Below are 20,043 nucleotides of genomic sequence, written 5' to 3'. Positions count from 1 at the left end.
ACAAAATCGAAATCGTTATTCGAAGTTGTTTAAAGAAAGCGTTATCGTAACTTTGCTGATTATTTCTGCTTTATTCACATATTTTCAGCTTCGCTTTTAATATGTTCTCAAACATTTATCAATCGTAAACATATTTAAAAACTATAGAGTTATTGTCTGAGTTCGATGTACGTTTTCACACGAAAGTGCGGCGGAAGTACAATTTGTCATGTTTACTGATTGTACAAAGCACGCATCGGCGGGCGCTCTCATTCATCGACAACAGACAATTTACTGGATTTTTACACAAATAAAACTGAGCAGTATCTACGGACGTAAAGTTATTGGACCTTGATAAAACATCAAGCGTTGCTTACAATTTAGGCGAAACTCAAACTAGTAATATTTCACTTTTCGGTCGCGATAGACTGACAAATTCCTCGCAAGCATGTGGCAAGAGGAGCTAGGAAACTGTGAAGTCCTGAAACTCTGCTATATCTAAATATGTCCAGCTAGCTTTTTGCTGTGTCATGGAAAAGCTGTTAATCTTCAACATATGTGAAATTCCAAGTGGAGTAATGTACTGCTCATGTAAAAGAAGCATCGGAACACAACTTGGTCAGCGATATATATAAGCTTAAAGCAGAACATACCTAAATTCGACACTGTCTTACTTCACTCAAACTGGAACAGCTTACGACGAAAATACTTAAGCAAAACTCCAACAGAAGTACACGCGTGGAGTTGTGGGCCATAAACATGAAAAATTTTCGGGAATTTTGGACGTCATATCCCCCGCGCGACATCCACAAAAATCCTCGCAGCAAGTACGCGCTTGTGCCGCAGGCGATGGCGCAATTTGTTCTAAAAATAGAAAAATTGTCCCACATCATGGGGACAGCCTCAATACTAGAAATGGCGCGCGCTTACGGTCTCCGTCCCCGATTATGGCTTCTGGTGTGAGGCTAAATAAAGCTAAGAGGCAAAAGCATTTGGCGCATAATTTTTCCATTTCTGTGCCGGGCAGTCTTTGATTCGAATGGATGCGGCACTCTACGTTTCGTTGTCAGAGACGCAGTATATTTTTCTTTTCAAAAAGCACGCCTCACGTGTGACGACAGTTCTGCAATTATTCCTCCACTTTCGCTTGAATATTATGAACGTAAAATACAAATGCTATCGGTGTTTTCATGGAAACCAGGTCTTGAAATGCCGCGGTATGTCGAAATACATTTTTTTCTTATTTTTAAAAGCGCGCTCTAAGAAGTAAAGCTACTGGAATTGTGGCGGAAAATTCGAGAAATAGAACTAAATCTGGAAAATGTAGACACCTACGATATGAAGAGAACCTCATAAAAAAGCCTCATTGTGCCTATTTTGCAATGTACCAACGTTAATTAAATTACAATATGACGAATTAGTTACCTTCCACAATATATCGTATCTGTAGTATCGTCCAAAGGCACGAAGTGCGTGTTCTTTTGCCGTAAACAGCCACAGAAAAGGGGCGGGATTGTTATTCCTGACAAGTGTTCTGACTGACCAAAGTTATGTCGCCGTAGTTGTGATCTTAATCACATTTAAATCGAGCACGGAAACAGATATCTTCGTTTCTCTAGAATACATCGTTTCAGTAAGACTTAGGAACATTTAAGTCGCCAGTTATTTCTACCTGCATGACATTTTAATTTCCTTTTCTTTCCGTGTCACGAAATAAAATTTAGTTCCGAGAAGTTATTTTTGCTGAACATCATGTTTACCTTGTGAATTACAAGCGTTTACCGTGATAACATTCATACTCACTATGTCAATAAATCACTCTGAAACGGAAGACAGTACCAATTCTTTGTTGAACTAAACAAAACTAACTGCTTCAATCGGCTTAAAATATCTCATTGGTGGACAAATCGCGTGGTGTGGCGGTGTCTCCACTTCGGAAATATATATCTTTTTCACTATCACTATCAAGTCCAGTTCGCAGTTTTCTTGTGTAAGATAATACCGAGAAACGAGAATTTCACTGAAATGTTGCAAATGACACATTTTGTTGCGATGCACCGAGTTTTGGCTGAAATTTTGCCGCCGTATTTACATTAAAAATTACGAACTTTACTCTGATTGGATATTACAGATCACTATGTAAATAGTTCACCCCTGAACTGAAAACAATACCGTTTCGTTTCTGAGGAAACGAAACAAAAACTTAATAATGATGACGTCAATCGTGCGTCTGTCCTCTAATAGATCATAGGCGAGAACCAATCAATATGCGAGAATAACTTGGATTATTATATAAATTGAACTAGACGAATAGAATATCGAACTTTCAAAGATCAAGCGAAGACGTATTATGTAAATTGGCTGATACAACTAAATGTTCTCCGCAGGTGAAGAACAGAAGTAAAATTAATTGTCAGCGTAGAATTTACAAGCCGTGTTGCAAGGTAAGAGAAGTGTTCTACGAAACATGAAAGTTTAGTATCTTTGTATGAAAAAGGACTCGGATCAGAAGGTTTGCTAAGACCAGTTCCACGCATTCGTTTCGTTTCTTGGATTATTTGCTGGCCGTGCTGTGGTAAATTGTAGACGTGAATTAAAATACTGCATGATATAGTACCGAAAATGACGAGGAAATATTGGACGATTTGTAATACTTAAATAGAACGTTACCACAACTATTTCAAGGCACAGAGTCTGGTCCTTTACGATAATCCAAGTAATGCTTCCGAGTGAACGCAAGTCAAAAACGTCAGTAAAAATGTTCCAAGAAAACTTCGGTTGGTGTACACTAGAGCCATCCAATATCATAGAGGTCTGAAGTCTATTCAGGGATTAAGAATATCGAGAGCTGAAATTTCTCCCGCAGATGGCCTATTGTTGGGTTTTACTCCGCCACTGGATAAGTTACTTGTCCAGGGAAACAATTATTTGCTGAATTATCAAATATTTTTTCTTGTTAACGAATTGAAAGCTAACAAAATCATACCACCCAAATGAGTTTGCTGGTCGAAAGAGTTTTTCTGTGCATTAAGAAATCACAATAATAAGCTTCCTAAATGAAACCTTCTCACTAACAAGTCATATCAAACATTCCGGATGCATGACCGTCAAAACAGTTCCGCATTAAAGTGTCCGTTTTTGTATGACGAGAAAAGTAACGAGAAATGAGAGCACTGAGGTTACCTTCTTTTAACTGGAATGACATGCGTGATCAACCGTTGTTCCATATATCGGTGAAATTTGTTCTGCCCGATCGGAATTAGATATTCCTCATCAGCACCGTTTGACTTTCAAATGATGTTTATCAAATCAGCTGCACAAAATTTCCTCCATCTTTTCATGACTATATCGGCATAAATTGTCAAGCGACACCTACTTTTTAATGGGCTCGTTTATCCTAGCAACAGGTTTCATTTTGGGTCTGAAGAAAATATATGTGGAGTCAATATTATAGCATTCTTAAACCTTCAGGGGAGCACAAACTTATCCAAAACTGAATTTGTAGCAAAAATTATTAAAGCGTCATGTTTGAGCCTTCGAAAGTACCAATAATTATTATTGTTATTGTCCATTACTTTAGCTGGACACAAAATAATAATACAAGAACGCCACTGCGGAAAGAACGTTGAATTTCTTTCGAAGAAATGAGTACTCCAGATTCTCCTAACTGGTCTCGCAGTCTTCTTTGTTGAATTTCTAGTGATATCGGTTATCAGTGTCATCACTAAAGTAAATTTCCCCCACTTCTCATTTTTGTCTATCAGGTCCTCCTTAATGAAGTCGGGGGTGAGCCATGTCCAGCTCTTTCTAAACCTGATCACCTGGCCGGGGCCGCCGACAGAGTTCGACAGAGTACGCGACCACAGGATCCATTGGATTTGGATTTCGAACTATGCCAGGAGCATGTTGTGGATGGTTTCCTGAAAGCGGACATTAAAAAAAACACGGCACATAATCCTTGCTACAGACCAGCAACTAGAACACCTGGGCCAAGCAAAGACCTGGTACATAGATGGCACATTTAAGTTAGTCAAGCGACCATTCCAGCAGCTGTTTACCATCAACGCATTTGTGCGCACTGACGATCACGCGAAACAAGTTCCGCTGGTGTTGGTAATGATGTCTGGAAGAAAAAAGAAAGACTGACTGTCGTGCGGTAAGTATTATCTCAGTCATCTCATTGTAATATGTTTTAATGCTCACAGCTAAATCACTCACTATGTCTCGAATATGTTTTAGTAGCTGATAGGGTTGCTTAAGAAATACGATAAACGTCATTGCTAAGACGATCTGACATGTCCTGAGTATCAAATGTAACGCTAAACAATTGTCACGAACTTATAATGATTGTCACACTCAATTTATTTCTTCCTGATTTTACGATGACGTTGACAGGACAAAAAAAGATAACGATTATATTGTTAAACGTTCTCTCTTTCTTTTCTTCACTTTTAGGTCATGAAGTCAATTCAGCAGATGCTCCCTGTTGACCCTGAGGTCCGCCAGATAACCATCAACTTTGAAAAGGCTCTCTGAAGTGTTCTTCGGCAGTTCCTCCCTAACGCTAGGATCAATGGGTGTGTATTCCATTGGACTCAGGCTCTTTGGAGGAAGGTAGGTTGAAAATATTGTTCAACTGTTTTCGATTAATCCCTAACCTAATCAGAGGATTCAAACTTAAAACATAAATCGGATGATTCAAAACATAAATTGAATTTCGTATGTACACGTTGAAGAAATGACAGTCAAACTTACTTACCCGCGGTTATGACAATACTGGTGTAGATCAACACTATTCCGCTTGAGCATTTACTAGTCTGCTAACAGGCTGCCGGCGAGAGGACAAGCTAGCATTTTGCATGAACCAAATCAAGTCAAACACCATTCGTTAGAAAACAGAAGAAGTCGACTTAAACCCAGATGGCAGTAGGATTTTGAGAATCTAGACAAAAGTAATAATTTGCTGGAGTTTTTTTCAGATTCAAGAGCTTGGACTCCACCACCAATACAATCATGACAAAGGCACATACCTGTATATGTGTAAACTCACGGCCCTGCCGTTCCTGCCCCAAGGGGAAATCCGTCCAATGTTCGAGCAGTTGCGAGCTCAGCCAACAACAGACCAGCTGAAGCCGGAAACCTGGATCAAAACCCGGCAACACCTGGCCGCTCTCTTGCTGGAGCGTCTTCCAGATGACTGTAAGAACAAACAATGACATCGAAGGATGGCACAAAGGCCTTCATCGCCGTACGTCGGGCAAATGGAGCATGCTAATCTACCTCCTGCTCGACCTTCTCCATCAAGAGGCTCGGCTGACGGTACTACGAATTCGTTTGGTCTCCGAAAAAAAGCTATAAAGGATTCAAAGAGCAAATACCGCTCCCTTCAGGCCAAAATATTCGATCATTGGGATGATTTTTCGAATGAGAGAAACACTGCTGAACGTCTGAATGGCCCGTCACGAATATTCGCTCAGCACTCCAATTAATAGAGAAATGCATTTATTTAAAGTTTTTTGGTTCAGCTCCCTGCAAATAGTTCTATTACATACAACAATTTAACAGGGCGCGTGACCACCAGGGTCACGCACATGTCCCCACTGTGACTAGCTAAAAAGTGAGAGATTAAATTTATTTTCTACACAACTGTTGTTGCGTGATTTTCCTTTACACCTCCATTCCACCAAAAGATGTCTGACAGGGCACAGGGATCAGAGGATCGATACGTTTTTACTTGAAGTGCCCGTAACTCTACGTGACCAAACTGTGCAGAATCCCAATTTCTCTAACTTCCCGATAACTCGAAACAAAAGTCGTTTCCCCTCCTCAGTCAGACGCTGTAATATCTCAGAATTTAACTGGAAATACGGTCAAATACGACTCCTCCGCTACTTGTGGGTAGTGGTGTTCATCTATCTTCGCAAAATATTTTGGACTTAAGTGTAGGCGAAACGACTTTAATGTAGGTGAATCTACTCAGATCGTGTAGGCGAAACGACCTCGGTCGTGTAGGCGAAACGGCCTCGATGTAGGCGAAACGACTTGTAGGCGAAACGACTGACATCCACTCTTGGACTACCAGAGTCATGTCGACAATCGATGCGTATAAAAATGGTTTACAGAAAACTATGCTTAATCGAGCACATCGTTTATCTTCGTCTTGGTCATATTTCTCCGATGACTGTGACCGATTGCAGACAGTATTCTCACGTTTGAATTGAGGTATCCCAAACACATTGTTAACTCCCCATCAGAAGTTTTGTTGACTCAAAGGTTTGTGACTAGCAGCAGCTTTTATCACCATCTAAAGAGACAGATGGCATGGTTCGAGTAATTACCACTTAAAGACCAAACCAGTCAGCAGATATTGTGAGGAAACAACTTAAAGATCTAACCCTAAAAGTACACCCCACCATCCAGCCTGTGTTTGAGAGCCGGAAAATTGAACGAGAACTCAATGTGAAAGAAACGAAGCCACCAGTTGTAAATCAGCAGTGTGTTGTTGAAGGTTTTGCATGCGATAACTATTGGATCAAATCTTATTTCATCTGATTCTATATTTTATTAACTTTACGGCATCTAACACTTTTCTGTTGTTGTTGTTGTTTTTTTTTTAAATAAAAAAAATAAAAAAATAAAACTGCGAGCACGTATGATCCCCTGAAAGACACCCCTGAAGGTCTACCGTAACCTTAAATTTGAATCTTATGCAAAATGTTCTTGCTTGTCAACTTAACAAAGTCTGCGGGGATCTGCCATAAAAAGATCTTTCGTACTGATGACGTCACCGAATGGAGCAAGTGCCGGAAAGAATGGTGCTGTCCGATAGGTTAAACTCGTGGGATTGCGCAAATGTTATATTAGTTCATTGTTACCAAAGATGCGATGCAAGGACATTTGCATTTTCAGCGCATGACAAGGAAGCGGGTGTTTCTTTGGCGGGAACTCTGCAATTTTTCGGCGCGTTGTTCCACAATTGATTGACAGTAACTTTGAAGTACTCCAAGCAACCTTCAAGTATTAATTCATATTTGCTCAGGCATTTTCCCACACTTCCGATTTCTATTGTTCCCGTGTAAAATGAAATAATACCACCTCTATGTCGGAGAAGGAGACGAAAAAAAGCCATGCGGCCGAGCGTTTATCAACAGATTGAAAGAAATAAGTGACAGAAAGAGTTAAAGTAGCCAAACTGGAAATCTCGTTTCTAAACTTGCTCAGCAGGTTGTGTCCTAACCCGTCGCTAATTTTTGGGCAATCTGTGATGCAAAACCGACGATATTATGTCATTTCATAAGAGGAGAACTGAACACGGTACCTTGTGTTGAATTCACGCGGAACTTAGGAAGTCATCGCAAACTGCTTCCAGCAAACCGTCGATCAATATGAAACATTGCCCCGCAACATTGCAGAGTTCCAACTTTCCCTCGCTAATGAGAGAAAATCTGGAAATTAGAGAGAAAGTTTTTTAAAAAGGTCTTTCGGCTAGCAGTGTGTTACTGAATATTCATCGAGTTGAAGCAGCTGAAGAGTACCCTGTAACCATAGACGGATAACTGCTCCACTTTTTCCTCCGTATCTATTTCGTTGTTTTATCGTTGAATTTTTGGCGTCGTCGGGAAAGCCTTTTCCACTGTGCTCTCTTTACTTGGGACAGTGATGATTCATATATCCAGAATCACAGCTCATTTCAAGATGTAGCGGGTCAGCGATACATATGTTCTTCGCTCTGCGCGAGTTACAAGAAAGTTATGTGAGTAGAGACGATCACTGTACATCATTTTCATCTATCTGGTCAACGCTTTTGATGCGGTCAACAGCGAAAATTGCCTATTCATCAGCTTTCGAAGGTTGATTGCCCTCTTAAGTTCCTCGTGATAATCAGGTCCTTTCAGAAAGACATGCAGGGTACAGTCCTGTTCAACGATTAATCCTCGGACACCTTCCCATTCAACAGTGGAGCAAACTGAAGGCAGGTGCACTTGCAACTGGAAATACAAAAATATAACTTCTCCGTTTTGCCAACTGTTGTCTCAATTTCGACATAATGAATCAGGGCCGCAGCTAGTAACAGGCAAACCGAGGCATTTGCTGAGTCATTTTTTCGTTTCTGTTGTTTAAAGTCATCAAAAACACCCTAAATTCCCAAGAACAAAATTAAACCATGGACATTACCTCAGTCACAACTCATTTCTTGGACACTGCCTCAGTCATAATTTGTTTCTGGCTACGGCCCTGTTAGAATGAACATTCTCGGATTATCATTCATTCTCTAACAACCACTCAAATTGTTCGTTTTTTTTTTTTTTCTTTTTCTTTTTCGTTTTTTTTCTTTTTTTTTTTCAATATGATAACAATTAAAAAGACTGTGATCTAAAAATCTCCCAAGACAGCACTAACCATTTTTTATTGGCAAAATTTGTTTAGTTCTTGCCGAGGATATTTTAATATTATGACCACTTTTTAGTGTGTCAAGTGTTGAAAAGCCCTATATGTTTAATATCTAAACAACTCGGATACAGACAACACAATATGAATAGCACATCTTCACTGCAGAATAGTCACTCAACAGTGCGAACTTACATTGTTCGGTGACTCTCCTTAGCTTGTCGGAAAGAAATAGTTCACAATTAACTATGAATTTACTTAGCCATTTTTTCTTACCCCATGCATAGCTTTGCATTTTACTACGAAATTGATTTTCTAACGTTTCTTTGTAAAATCAAAATCTGTTTTCATCTTAGGAGATGGCAACACGGGATCATTCGCTATTATTAGTGTCCATTGATACGCTACAACTTTGTTGCATGCCAAAGGCGTACGTTAATACGACAAGAAATCTTTTGCTACATAAATCAAGCATGCAGCTGGCTTGCACATTGTTGTGTACCACTCTAAAAGTGTCCTAAGTCTTTGAAACATGTTTTAAACCGCTAAGGCAACAGTAACCTCGGACAGACTACAATGATGAAAGTCGCATACGTAGAGGTCTAAATCGAACCTTAGAAAAAGGTTAATGGACCCACTAACTTTACTGTCCATACATAAACAGTGTTTCATTTGTGCTTCAGTTTTAAACGAATTTCACAGATGTTTACAGCTCAACATATCCTAAATATTACAACACAACCTGTCCTAATGACATGGCATGATTTGGCAGCCGTTTTGTTAATCCTGACGGACTGCCTTCAATAAAGATGTTCAATTGGCTTCATCAAGTTTAACTAGAAGCCCGTAAAGAATTATGGATCCACGTTCCTTAGTGGACCATTCAATTTCCTGATTGCTAAACTTCGGGTCGATCTCAGATGTAGCGCCGATTGTCTGAGGCCCAACTTGATAGCTCTCTGGGTTGATACAAAGCTGCAGAACTGCTTTTGAGCTGAAAGTCTCGTTTGTTGACGGGTCTTGAAAACTACAAGGTCACAGAAAAGCCATAATATGATAAATAAATACAGGCAAACCATACAGAAAATAGACGGTTTATGTGCGATGTTTTAATATGATTAGAATGAAAAAAATTTTTATAAAAATAACGGTTGACAATTAATAGAGGGTCAACCTGAAAGGACGCAGTGGCCTCATGGTTAGTGCGCCCGCTTCCAGTTCGAGCGGCCCGGGTTCTAGCCCTGAAAAGTAACTCTCAGTGCCTCTCTCCACCCAGGTGTATAAATGGGTACCGACGAACTTAATGCTGGGGATTAACCTAGCATCCCGTCCAGGAGAAATAAACATACTCCCTCCTAGCTAGTCGCTTCATGCTACCGAGACCGGGATAAGCACCGGCCAGAAGGGCCACTTGGCTCGTATGCAGACTTTACCTATCTGAAAGAGGGTTATAAATATCATTTCCCAGCCCGAACTTTACCCAAGTCCCATTTATCAGCCTATTTTGAGCCCAAATTCCAATCGCATTCCCATTTTCTTGTTTATGATCCCCAGTAGTGGAGACTCAAATCCCAATTCCCAATATCATTTTACCCCGCGAGGCCCAGCGTAATCCAGATGTAGTGAATCGATAAACCGATAATCGATATTAATCGATAAAAATCGATATCAATCGAAGAAAATCGATGAAGAGGAAGAGTTGTGAGATATCGATTTTTATCGATTGCCGATAACAATCGATAGCAATTGACTCATCGATTGGTGTCAATAATTATCGATTGTTATCGAAAATTGTTTTTGTCCTTTTACAAGTTACACTGACAAAATTTCTCTAAAATGGCTTTATCGAGTCAATTTATCATAGCCTGCATATCTTTTACAATCATTGACAAAATAACAAGAACGGAAACAACTGCTTCAATGGTCCAAAATATTTCTGCCAAAATCTTTCTTTGTCAGATTACGACACCGGAAGAAACTCAACCCAGAGTAGCAGCGTAAAACCCCTGGTCCCATTATTGTAGCGTCGGCATTAACATGAAGCAAAGTAAACAACAGAGTCAGCTTTCTAGAGAATCCAATTATTTCCATCAGGAAACAAACGTAAGAATACATCAAGGAAAATATAATCTAGTACAGTAGCATGCTGAAGATGAACGTCTCGTGTTGGTCCAGGTATTGTTTTACACAGTAACAAAGCCATCTTTGGCCAAAAACGATAAAAATCGATATTCCTGAAGACAGGAATTATCGATTGTTATCGATTTTTGCCAATCGATAGCACTCAATGAAGAAATTTTTGATTATTATCGATTGCAAATATCAATCGATAGCAATCGACAATTGATGTCGGTTAATATCGATTGACTCGATTGATTTCCGATATCAATTTTTACCGATTGACTACACCTGGACTTAATACATAGCCATGATTTTGCTCAATTGCAATATGTGTAACGAGAGGACGAGATTCAAATCCAGGGTAAGTGAGATGAATTCTCGTAAATTTGGTACAATTAATAGGGCTATCAGCTCCCGAAGGTCAGGTGATACTTCGAATTGTACGCAACTTGTTGCTGTTTAGGTTCACCCATCATTTAAACAGCAATAGAGGTTCGGTTAATTTAGATAGAATGTCGGCCAAGAAGGACACTTATAGTGCCGATCTTACCCAGCCCTTGGAGAATACTCGAATGCAAACAGATGATGGCAACTGAGGGGAAAAACGTTCAGATTACCTTTTGGGTTTTGCATAGCAGTTGTGTCCAGAGTATCGGACACTCGGTGATACAAAGATCTGTTTTGTGTCAAATCCTTTTGGCTTTCTGCTATCATTAAAATGTCCATCTACCTCGCTTAACTTTTTTCCTCCGAGCGCGACATCACCTGCACGTAAAATTAAACAATTTTGAAATTAAAATCAAGCCTTCAATTTATTTTAGATATATAGATAGATAGATAGATAGATAGATAGATAGATAGATAGATATGTGGGTGACATGCGTTGTATGATGATAAATTGCAAACGTCACTTCTTCAGAAGTAAATATCATTTAAGTAGTATTTCAAATTGACATTGTGAAATCAAACTTTTATATATTTCTAAAGCTGAATGCGATAAAGAAAAATAGCGATGTATTAGTAGAATTCTACTAGTATACTAATGCAAATGGTGCAATTTGATTGGATGAACTATCGTGCGCTACCAGCCATATATTAGCGTGCAATCTAATCTAAGAATTATCCTGACTCAACGCAAACAGCATCATTATCATGCTATGGACATTGTATATATCCTCTATATGATTTACTGTTTAATTAGAATTTAAATGCTAAACGAAATACCCATGGGGCAGAATGCATGGACATCATTAAATATTCATTATCAGCGAAGCGGCAAATTTGAATGCGAGAGCGCTCACAATAAGAGAAGAAAGGGCTAAAATTGGCTCAGTAGCGTTGATTAAACTTGCTTTTCTGGTTTCAAGAAGTATAAATCTACCAACCCACGCGCGGCTTTGTGAAGGAGAATGCTATATCTACATTTAAAGGCTAAAACAAACAAAAATTGAACAAGTGTAAGGACTGTTCTTTTGCACTTGAAAATACAGCAAAATTGGCCTTTTTTGTATGGAGGCTGTTTTCAAAACGACATTTCTAAAAAGTTCTACTGATTTTCGCCAACCCACGAACGGCAAATGAAAAATTTATCTTTTTTCTACCAAAATATGTTTGAAGATTAAAAATCGGTCAACGGGAACCACTGTTCTTTCCGGTTTGAAAACTGCTAGTTGTAGTTGTGTTTGAAAATGGCGCGTCTCGAGCAAGTGGGCTATTGTTTCAAGCCTACGACCGAATAACAATGGTAACCAAGACTAAAACAAAACCCATTCAAAAAAAGCCACTCGTGTGTAAAATGGTTCACAATTGCCGGTTCACAATTAACTTATACAATCTTTGCAAGGAAAAACCAAAACACTTCGCGATCTCTCTTATCAAGACTGGCGTATGCTTGTAATTCAGTTTAAACGCGCAGAGACGGGACATCGTTTCAACCATGATACTGATCGCTGCGATTTGATCAGTGGTCAGACCACTTTTTTTGCCCGCGCGTTTTAAGCATTCATGCATTTGGCAACCATTATTTTAATTCACTCACCGGCTGTTCTGGATACGCGAAAGTTAAAAAGCATCCTAAGACGGAACAAATAGTTTGTTTATAGCTCGTTTTCGCTTCCGCGCGCAAACTGCACAGAGTGAAAGAATTGTTTTATTTACGACACAATTGTCTCGCTCGCGCAGACACAATGAAGATAAATGAAGTGAGCTTTGATTCCAGTGTTACAAATTCTACACAACGAAACCTCCTTAAAGCAAGTGCAAATCCATTACGCGAAAATGAGTTAACGCGTGGATGTTTGACTTTTGCGAAACGAACAAAAAACACACGCGTGCGGTGAGTTGTTTCGATATTTAAATAACAAAAGCACGTTGAGCTCATTGAAACAAAGAAAGAAACAATAGGCGGAGAGTTTATTGTTTAGTTTACCGCCTCATCATGAGGTAATGAGTATTGTCGCGCATTCATAGCAACAATGAAAACAGCTCGTTCGGAGCATCGATGAATATTAATAAGCGTCATGACATACCTATACACTTTTTCGAACTGTAAGTAAATGTCCCGAGAACAATAGGCATTCTGCGCCATGCTGGCATAAGAAGATCACCGCATTCCAAGATCGCGTTAACACTGTCTACTCTTGTGCCGTGGAATGCCACATGCCATTTGTTAAACACGTCCAGAGCGTTAGCTCGAGGCTGAACCCTACAAATATATATAGAACACACAAAACGTGAATTTTTGCAAAGCCCCGTTATACAGATGCTATTGAGCGTTGTGTCTTATCACACAAAAATGAGCGGAAAAATAAGAAGAAACGAATCCCGGAATAAGGACAACATATTACTTTGGGAGATCATGGGTTCGATTCCTATCGGGGACTCAGAATTTTTCTTTGTCCCACGCTCGTGTCATGTTGATTAATTCACATTCACATATTACTTAACAGTCCACGTGCTTTTGTTTTCTTTGCCCACGTCACGTCCGGCTTCTTTCACTTCATTTAATACATACATGTCTTATACCACTAACTACACGACACTGCCGACTGCCAATCACACAATCAAAAAAAAAATTGGTAACTCCTTTAGAGTTTCTAGACAATGGCAAACCTATGCTAAATTTTCTAAACCTGAATTTTTCTATTCATGATGGAAAAGAATCTCCGTCGGATTACAAACAACACAATATCGTCCAGAAAGACTACGAAAAAACCCAATCAAACAAACAAACAGACAAATAAACCAACAAACAAATGAACAGTACTGTGTGTTGCGCTATATTTTGCACTTGGCCAAAACTCTGACTTACTATGTTTTACTGGTAACTACTCATTACACGTTCAACTAACTTGAGCCCAAACCGACACCATCCTATTGGAATCCCGTAGTCCTTTGCAGGTTTTCCTCGATTGTAGTAAAGATTGTCCCCTCGGGTTGCGTGGCACTCCGTGCAGAAACATCTGTCGTATCTTGGGTCAAAGAAAATTTCTGAAAAAACAAACAAACAAACAAACAAACAAACAAAGAGAACTTAAAGCGAGCTGGATGCAACTGGACAGATCTATACATTCAGTTTCCAGTAATACATTCGATTTATAGACTAGTAGCAATCAAAGACTACGAGTGCGTTCGATGCGATCACTTTAATAATGGTATTTGAACTGAGTGGAGTGCAATTTGGTCTGAAATCACAAGTATGATTTCGGACCAAAATTACACGACACGAAGTTCAATTGCCATTTTATTAGATCCATTTTGAAATCGCACAATTTAATCGCCTTAAATTTTAGATTTTGGTGTATTGTGCCATTAGCTGCTTTGTTAAAAATAGTTGAACCGGAAACGTCGTTACGTCTCATTTAGTATGCAAACGATTTCATGTGTTGAAAACTCGTTCAAGCATAACAAAGAAACAAGCCGTGAAGTCAGAGCGAAAAGAGCCTACTTCATGCGTAAAAGTTCAATTCTCGTCACCCGAATCAATGATGAAAGGCCTTCCTTTCTTCTGTGGTTGAGGCTGAGACTTCTAGTTATCTTTGGAGAAGGAATTTGAAGGTGCAGCTAGTGCAATTCTACGATGGATTTCTTTTGAGTTGTGAAACTCCCTCGAGTGCACGATGCCCAGTGGATAGTTGCTCTCTTTAAAATACCGTTCAATGGCACTCTGCTTGATTTTAAGGGATTGCAGTTCGTTATCATCTTCGTTTCTTTTTGTGACCTCGACATAGAACTTAATACTCAGGACCTTGTCAAGTTCTTGCCGCGCCATTTGTTTCAAGATATTTTCAAGATAGAAGGACTGGCACCGGCCAGCTTCGGAAGTTCGTTCATTCACTGTTTTGTGGAGCGGGACGTATTTTTATTCACAGCGACAGAGTTGAGCCCTTGTATTGCTTGGTTTTAAACTACCGAAAACCTGGAAACATCTATCTTCTTGAGATGGCTCTGAAGTTGTTGTTGTGTGGTTTTCGTTTGTTTATGTTTTGCTGTACTTGGTATCATGCGGATCTTAAGCTGATGTTGAAGAAAAATCCCCAAAATATTCGTCAAAATGGACATTAAAAGCTGGAAACTTACATTAAAGTAGGTCTTTAGCCTGAAGGAACTCATAATCGTCATTCAGAAACTATAATTAATTAAATTCGTCAATTGTTTTGGGAAAAAAAACAACAATAACAACAATAATAGCAATAATAGTTGCAAAATACGCCACACCTTTCATTTTTCTGAAATTTTATTGGTTACTTTAAACTAACCTTGAAATCTTATTGGGTGTTTTGTTTTACTCTCCCATTCTCACTGGCTGAGAAAAAGATGCGATTTAGGGCAAAAAATAGTGCGATTCGTGAATAAATCGAACCACTGAGAGCCAATCAAATTGCAAGGATAACCAGTGATTTCAAAATGGATTTAATAAATATATATATATATATATATATATATATATATATATATATAATAAGCAATGGTAGCAAGACTTCAATTCATCGTTTTATTGCGACAACGCTGTTTCGTATGGTCAAAGGATGACCACACTCATCAGGCAATATCAACGAATGACCGTTAAATTTCACAAACTGGCAATTAAAAGCTAACTTTAGGTTGCTATGAGATATAAAAACTGTTGCTATGATATGGAAAAACAGATGCTATATAACATTGAAAAACTGGCAATAAAAAAAATAATAATAATAATAAAATAAAAAAAAATAATAATAAAATTAAAAAAAATAAAAGAATAATAATAAAAAGTAAAATAAGAATAAAAAATGAAGCAGTTGCTATGGGATTTAAAATCTGAAATCTCGTGTTGCTAAAAGATTGCGTTACTTGCTCACAAAGTTCTTGAGTAGGTATCTGTTTCTGTGGGGGCACGCACTTGCTAGTTCGTTTCGCTTGTTCAAAGTACACAAACTCTTCTTACAGATGATCACGAATTTTTCAAAAAGACATAAATTACATTTGTTAGTAATGTTGCTATCTGTTCAAGTTCAAGAAGTTTCTACTGCTCCTTTCACCAAGTTGAGCGCTGTCAAGAATGAATTACCAGGTTAAAGATTTCAGTTATTCGACCAAGAACATCCTGCTGGCAAGTAAAAGCAAGTATCTACAAATCCTGATAGAGAAAACAGAATCCTTAATACACCGAATGCGTTGGAAAGCCTTCTTCTTTTTGCAAAACCACGACACCGATAGCAAAGATAAAGAAACGTACGGATTCAAATCAAAACGCCCACCACCGCACGTTAGCGCCCTCGATGAATTTGAAGACAACATGCTTAATATGATCCAACGAGTGGAGTTTAAAACCAACTGCACTGCAACAAATAGCCTCCAAGCAAAACTTGACAAAGACGTACAAGAAATCCGACAAGATAAGAACATCTATGTAAAAGCCGACAAAACTACCAACCACTACAAGGCTGAACCTCAAGACTATTTAAACCTCCTACAGAAAAACGTCACTAAGGCTTACAAGAAAACTAACAAAAACATCCCAGATTCAATTACCTCCGTCGACAAAAAGATCGCCCAAGACCTTAAACTTGATGACCGCACTGAAGTTTCCGCGAGCAGAGACGCATTCATAACATTAAAAGACCACAAGCGTGATTTCACAAACAACCCAACATGCAGACTCATAAATCCCACAAAATCAGAGATCGGCATAATCAGCAAGCACATTTTAGACAACATAAACAAAGAAATAATCAAAGTAACAAAAGCGAATCTATGGAGAAGTACCTCAAATGTCATCGAATGGTTTCAAGCAATCCCAAACAAATCCCAACACGCGTTCATAACTTTCGATGTATGTGACTTCTACCCATCCATTTCCGAGCAGCTTCTGAAAAAGGCACTTGACTATGCATCCCAATTCACGCACATCACTCCGCAAGACCGCCACATCATCACACACGCGAAAAAATCACTGTTGTATCACCAGAACACGGCATGGGAAAAGAAAAACACCAGCAACTTATTTGACGTGACGATGGGCTCATATGATGGAGCCGAGACATGCGAACTCGTCGGCACCTACATGTTGTCCCTCATCACACCGAAACTTAAAGGCCAAGTTGGTCTCTACCGTGACGATGGTCTGGCAGTGTGCAAAGCAACACCTAAACAAATCGAGAAAACGAAACAAGAAGTCAGTGAAATTTTCAAGTCAAATGGCCTCAAAATCACCATCGAAGCAAACAAAAAAACCGTAAACTTCCTAGACGTAACCCTAGACCTTACAAGTGGATCTTACAAACCCTTCATGAAATCCAACAACAAAATCCACTACGTTCACCGACAAAGTAATCACCCACCCGCACTACTGAAGAACATTCCAGAAAACATCAACAAACGACTGACCAGCATCTCATCTAGCCAGAAAGTTTTTGACGAAGCGATTCCGCCGTACCAGAAAGCGTTTGACGAGAGCGGCTACAATCACAAGCTCACGTATAAACCACAGCCAAAGCGCAACAGAAATCGCCAAAGAAAAATCGTATGGTACAACCCCCCATGGAATGCTAACGTGAAAACTAACCTGGGAAGGAAGTTCCTAAACATCATTGACAGATGCTTCCCTAACGGACACCCCCTACACAAGATCTTCAACAAGCACACACTGAAGCTCAGCTACTCCTGCATGCCTAACATGAAGAGTATCATCTCGTCACACAACAAAGCACTACTATCAGATTACCACCAGTCGCAAACACAAACAAACGCCAAAGAATGCAACTGCAGAAAAAAGGATCAATGCCCGCTGGACGGAAAATGCCTCACACAAAATGTAGTTTACCAAGCCACAATCACAACACAAACGTCATCAGAATCATACGTGGGCCTCGCCACAAATTTTAAAGAGCGCTACAGGAATCACACAGCATCCTTTCGACACCAAAACAAGAGAAACGAAACTGAGCTATCTAAACATATTTGGACACTCAAAGACAACAACAAACCTTTTACCATCAAGTGGAGAATCATTAAGCAGTGCAGACCTTATAGCAACACTACTAACAAATGTAATTTATGTCTTTTTGAAAAATTCGTGATCATCTGTAAGAAGAGTTTGTGTACTTTGAACAAGCGAAACGAACTAGCAAGTGCGTGCCCCCACAGAAACAGATACCTACTCAAGAACTTTGTGAGCAAGTAACGCAATCTTTTAGCAACACGAGATTTCAGATTTTAAATCCCATAGCAACTGCTTCATTTTTTATTCTTATTTTACTTTTTATTATTATTATTTTTTTATTATTATTATTTTTTTTTTTACTGCCAGTTTTTCAATGTTATATAGCATCTGTTTTTCCATATCATAGCAACAGTTTTTATATCTCATAGCAACCTAAAGTTAGCTTTTAATTGCCAGTTTGTGAAATTTAACGGTCATTCGTTGATATTGCCTGATGAGTGTGGTCATCCTTTGACCATACGAAACAGCGTTGTCGCAATAAAACGATGAATTGAAGTCTTGCTACCATTGTTTATTATCTACACTGCTCCTTTCAGAGTCGAGCGCTCTATAAATTTATTCTGTTAAAGATATAGCTCGCTGGCATACAAAACTCTGCTTTCATGTCCATTTTGAGCACTCTACTGGGATGAGTCGTTACTCTTGCAATTGTGCATGCTCACTAGCTTGCTAGTTTGAGCACTCTGGTAATGGCTTAGATACTACCACATGTGTAGTATTTGGGGCGGCTTTTTAAGCTTAGCCTCCATCCTGGTCTTCAGCACTGCACTGATGAGGCCCAGAGGGCCGAAACAGTACTGTCTGCAGTTAGTTATATATATATATATATATATATATATATATATATATATATATATATATATACATATATATATATATATGTATGTATGTATGTATGTATGTATGTATGTATGTATGTATGTAATGATTTCACTTGCTGACTTTCAACCTCTGTCTATTACGATAACCAACATTTTCCATCAACAACCGAGGTTTTACAGATAGATATATGATAATGTCAAAGTCCATGCCCGTGAAGTCAGTGAAGAGGTCCGATTTGTTGATACGTTGCGTGACGGCGCCCGTTTCCGTAGACCCGCAAAAATATTTACCGGTGCATTAGCCGTCTAATTTCTTGCAAAATATTTTCACATTAACTGGTACTATTTAAGCGTAAAAGCTAATTGGTAAAAAGTATATTTTTTTTACGTACATTATCCTAAGCTAGCACAAATGTAAGCAAACATTTACAATCGCGTGCTCGTTTATTGTAAATTCCTTGCGACTGCGGTTTCGAAGGAGCGATTCAGTACCGGGCCACGAATTAACAAATCTCTCAACGCTTCTAAGAACATGGCACATAGAACAAAAGAAAACATTCAAATTCAGTGAGATGTAAATAAATTGCCCGGTATTCTGCAATCTCGCCTGGAATCTTTTCCACCGATTTCAAACAATAGATCGTTTTCACGTGACGTGATCACTTTCTAAAATCCAAAACGAAAGAGCCACCAAAGTTTTTGTCCTCATCAGGCACAAGAGGCGGTATATTTATATCTCTTTACAATTTTACAGCTCAATAGTGTGCTTCTTTTGGAATCCAGAGCATTTTGAATTTCAGGGTTATGGAGGTGCGTGACACAAGGCTATGATCGAGTTTGTCGAAAAATATATACTTATCCCATGATTTTGAGCCTTTTTAGATGTTAAAGCATTAGGAAAAGTGCTTATGTAAATGCTTGTATGATCAGTACTGATAATCAGTCGCCTAGATAGCCAAAGTAAGTTCCAGATGTTTACACTATTTTCCGGCCGCCATATTGGTGTACCACGGAGGTACACCAACATGGCATTTTCATACTGGGCTCTGTAAATATCGGCGAAACATTTCGACGAATATCTGAAGTTTGTGGAAACGCATGTCGAGTTATTTGGGCGTACGATAGTCTTCAGTGAACAACACGTGTTTACTTCAAGACGCCATCTTTAATAACCAACATGCGTCTCGCACGTAACTAACTTGAACAATAAACATGTAAGCTAACACAACATCTCCCCCCATTTTTCAAGAG

The 20,043-nt window shown here is 39.0% G+C and overlaps 1 pseudogene across 1 annotated transcript in view; it reads right to left on the bottom strand.

Annotated features, from left to right (window-relative positions):
* Positions 1 to 8,531: 8,531 nt before the first annotated feature.
* Positions 8,532 to 20,043, bottom strand: part of LOC145500957 (neuralized-like protein 4) — a 28,824-nt pseudogene continuing 17,312 nt past the window's right edge. The window contains exons 11-14 of the transcript XR_014051168.1: positions 13,839 to 13,977; positions 13,017 to 13,192; positions 11,106 to 11,253; positions 8,532 to 9,394 (exon numbers count right to left, since the gene is read on the bottom strand). The product of XR_014051168.1 is annotated as a neuralized-like protein 4 (transcript). The remainder of the gene's footprint in view (positions 9,395 to 11,105; positions 11,254 to 13,016; positions 13,193 to 13,838; positions 13,978 to 20,043) is intronic.

This window comes from Orbicella franksi, chromosome 10, assembly GCF_964199315.1.
Source record: "Orbicella franksi chromosome 10, jaOrbFran1.1, whole genome shotgun sequence".
Lineage (NCBI taxonomy): Eukaryota > Metazoa > Cnidaria > Anthozoa > Scleractinia > Merulinidae > Orbicella > Orbicella franksi.
Note: the sequence above shows the minus strand (reverse complement) of the source record. Positions and strands in the feature narration are given on the sequence as shown.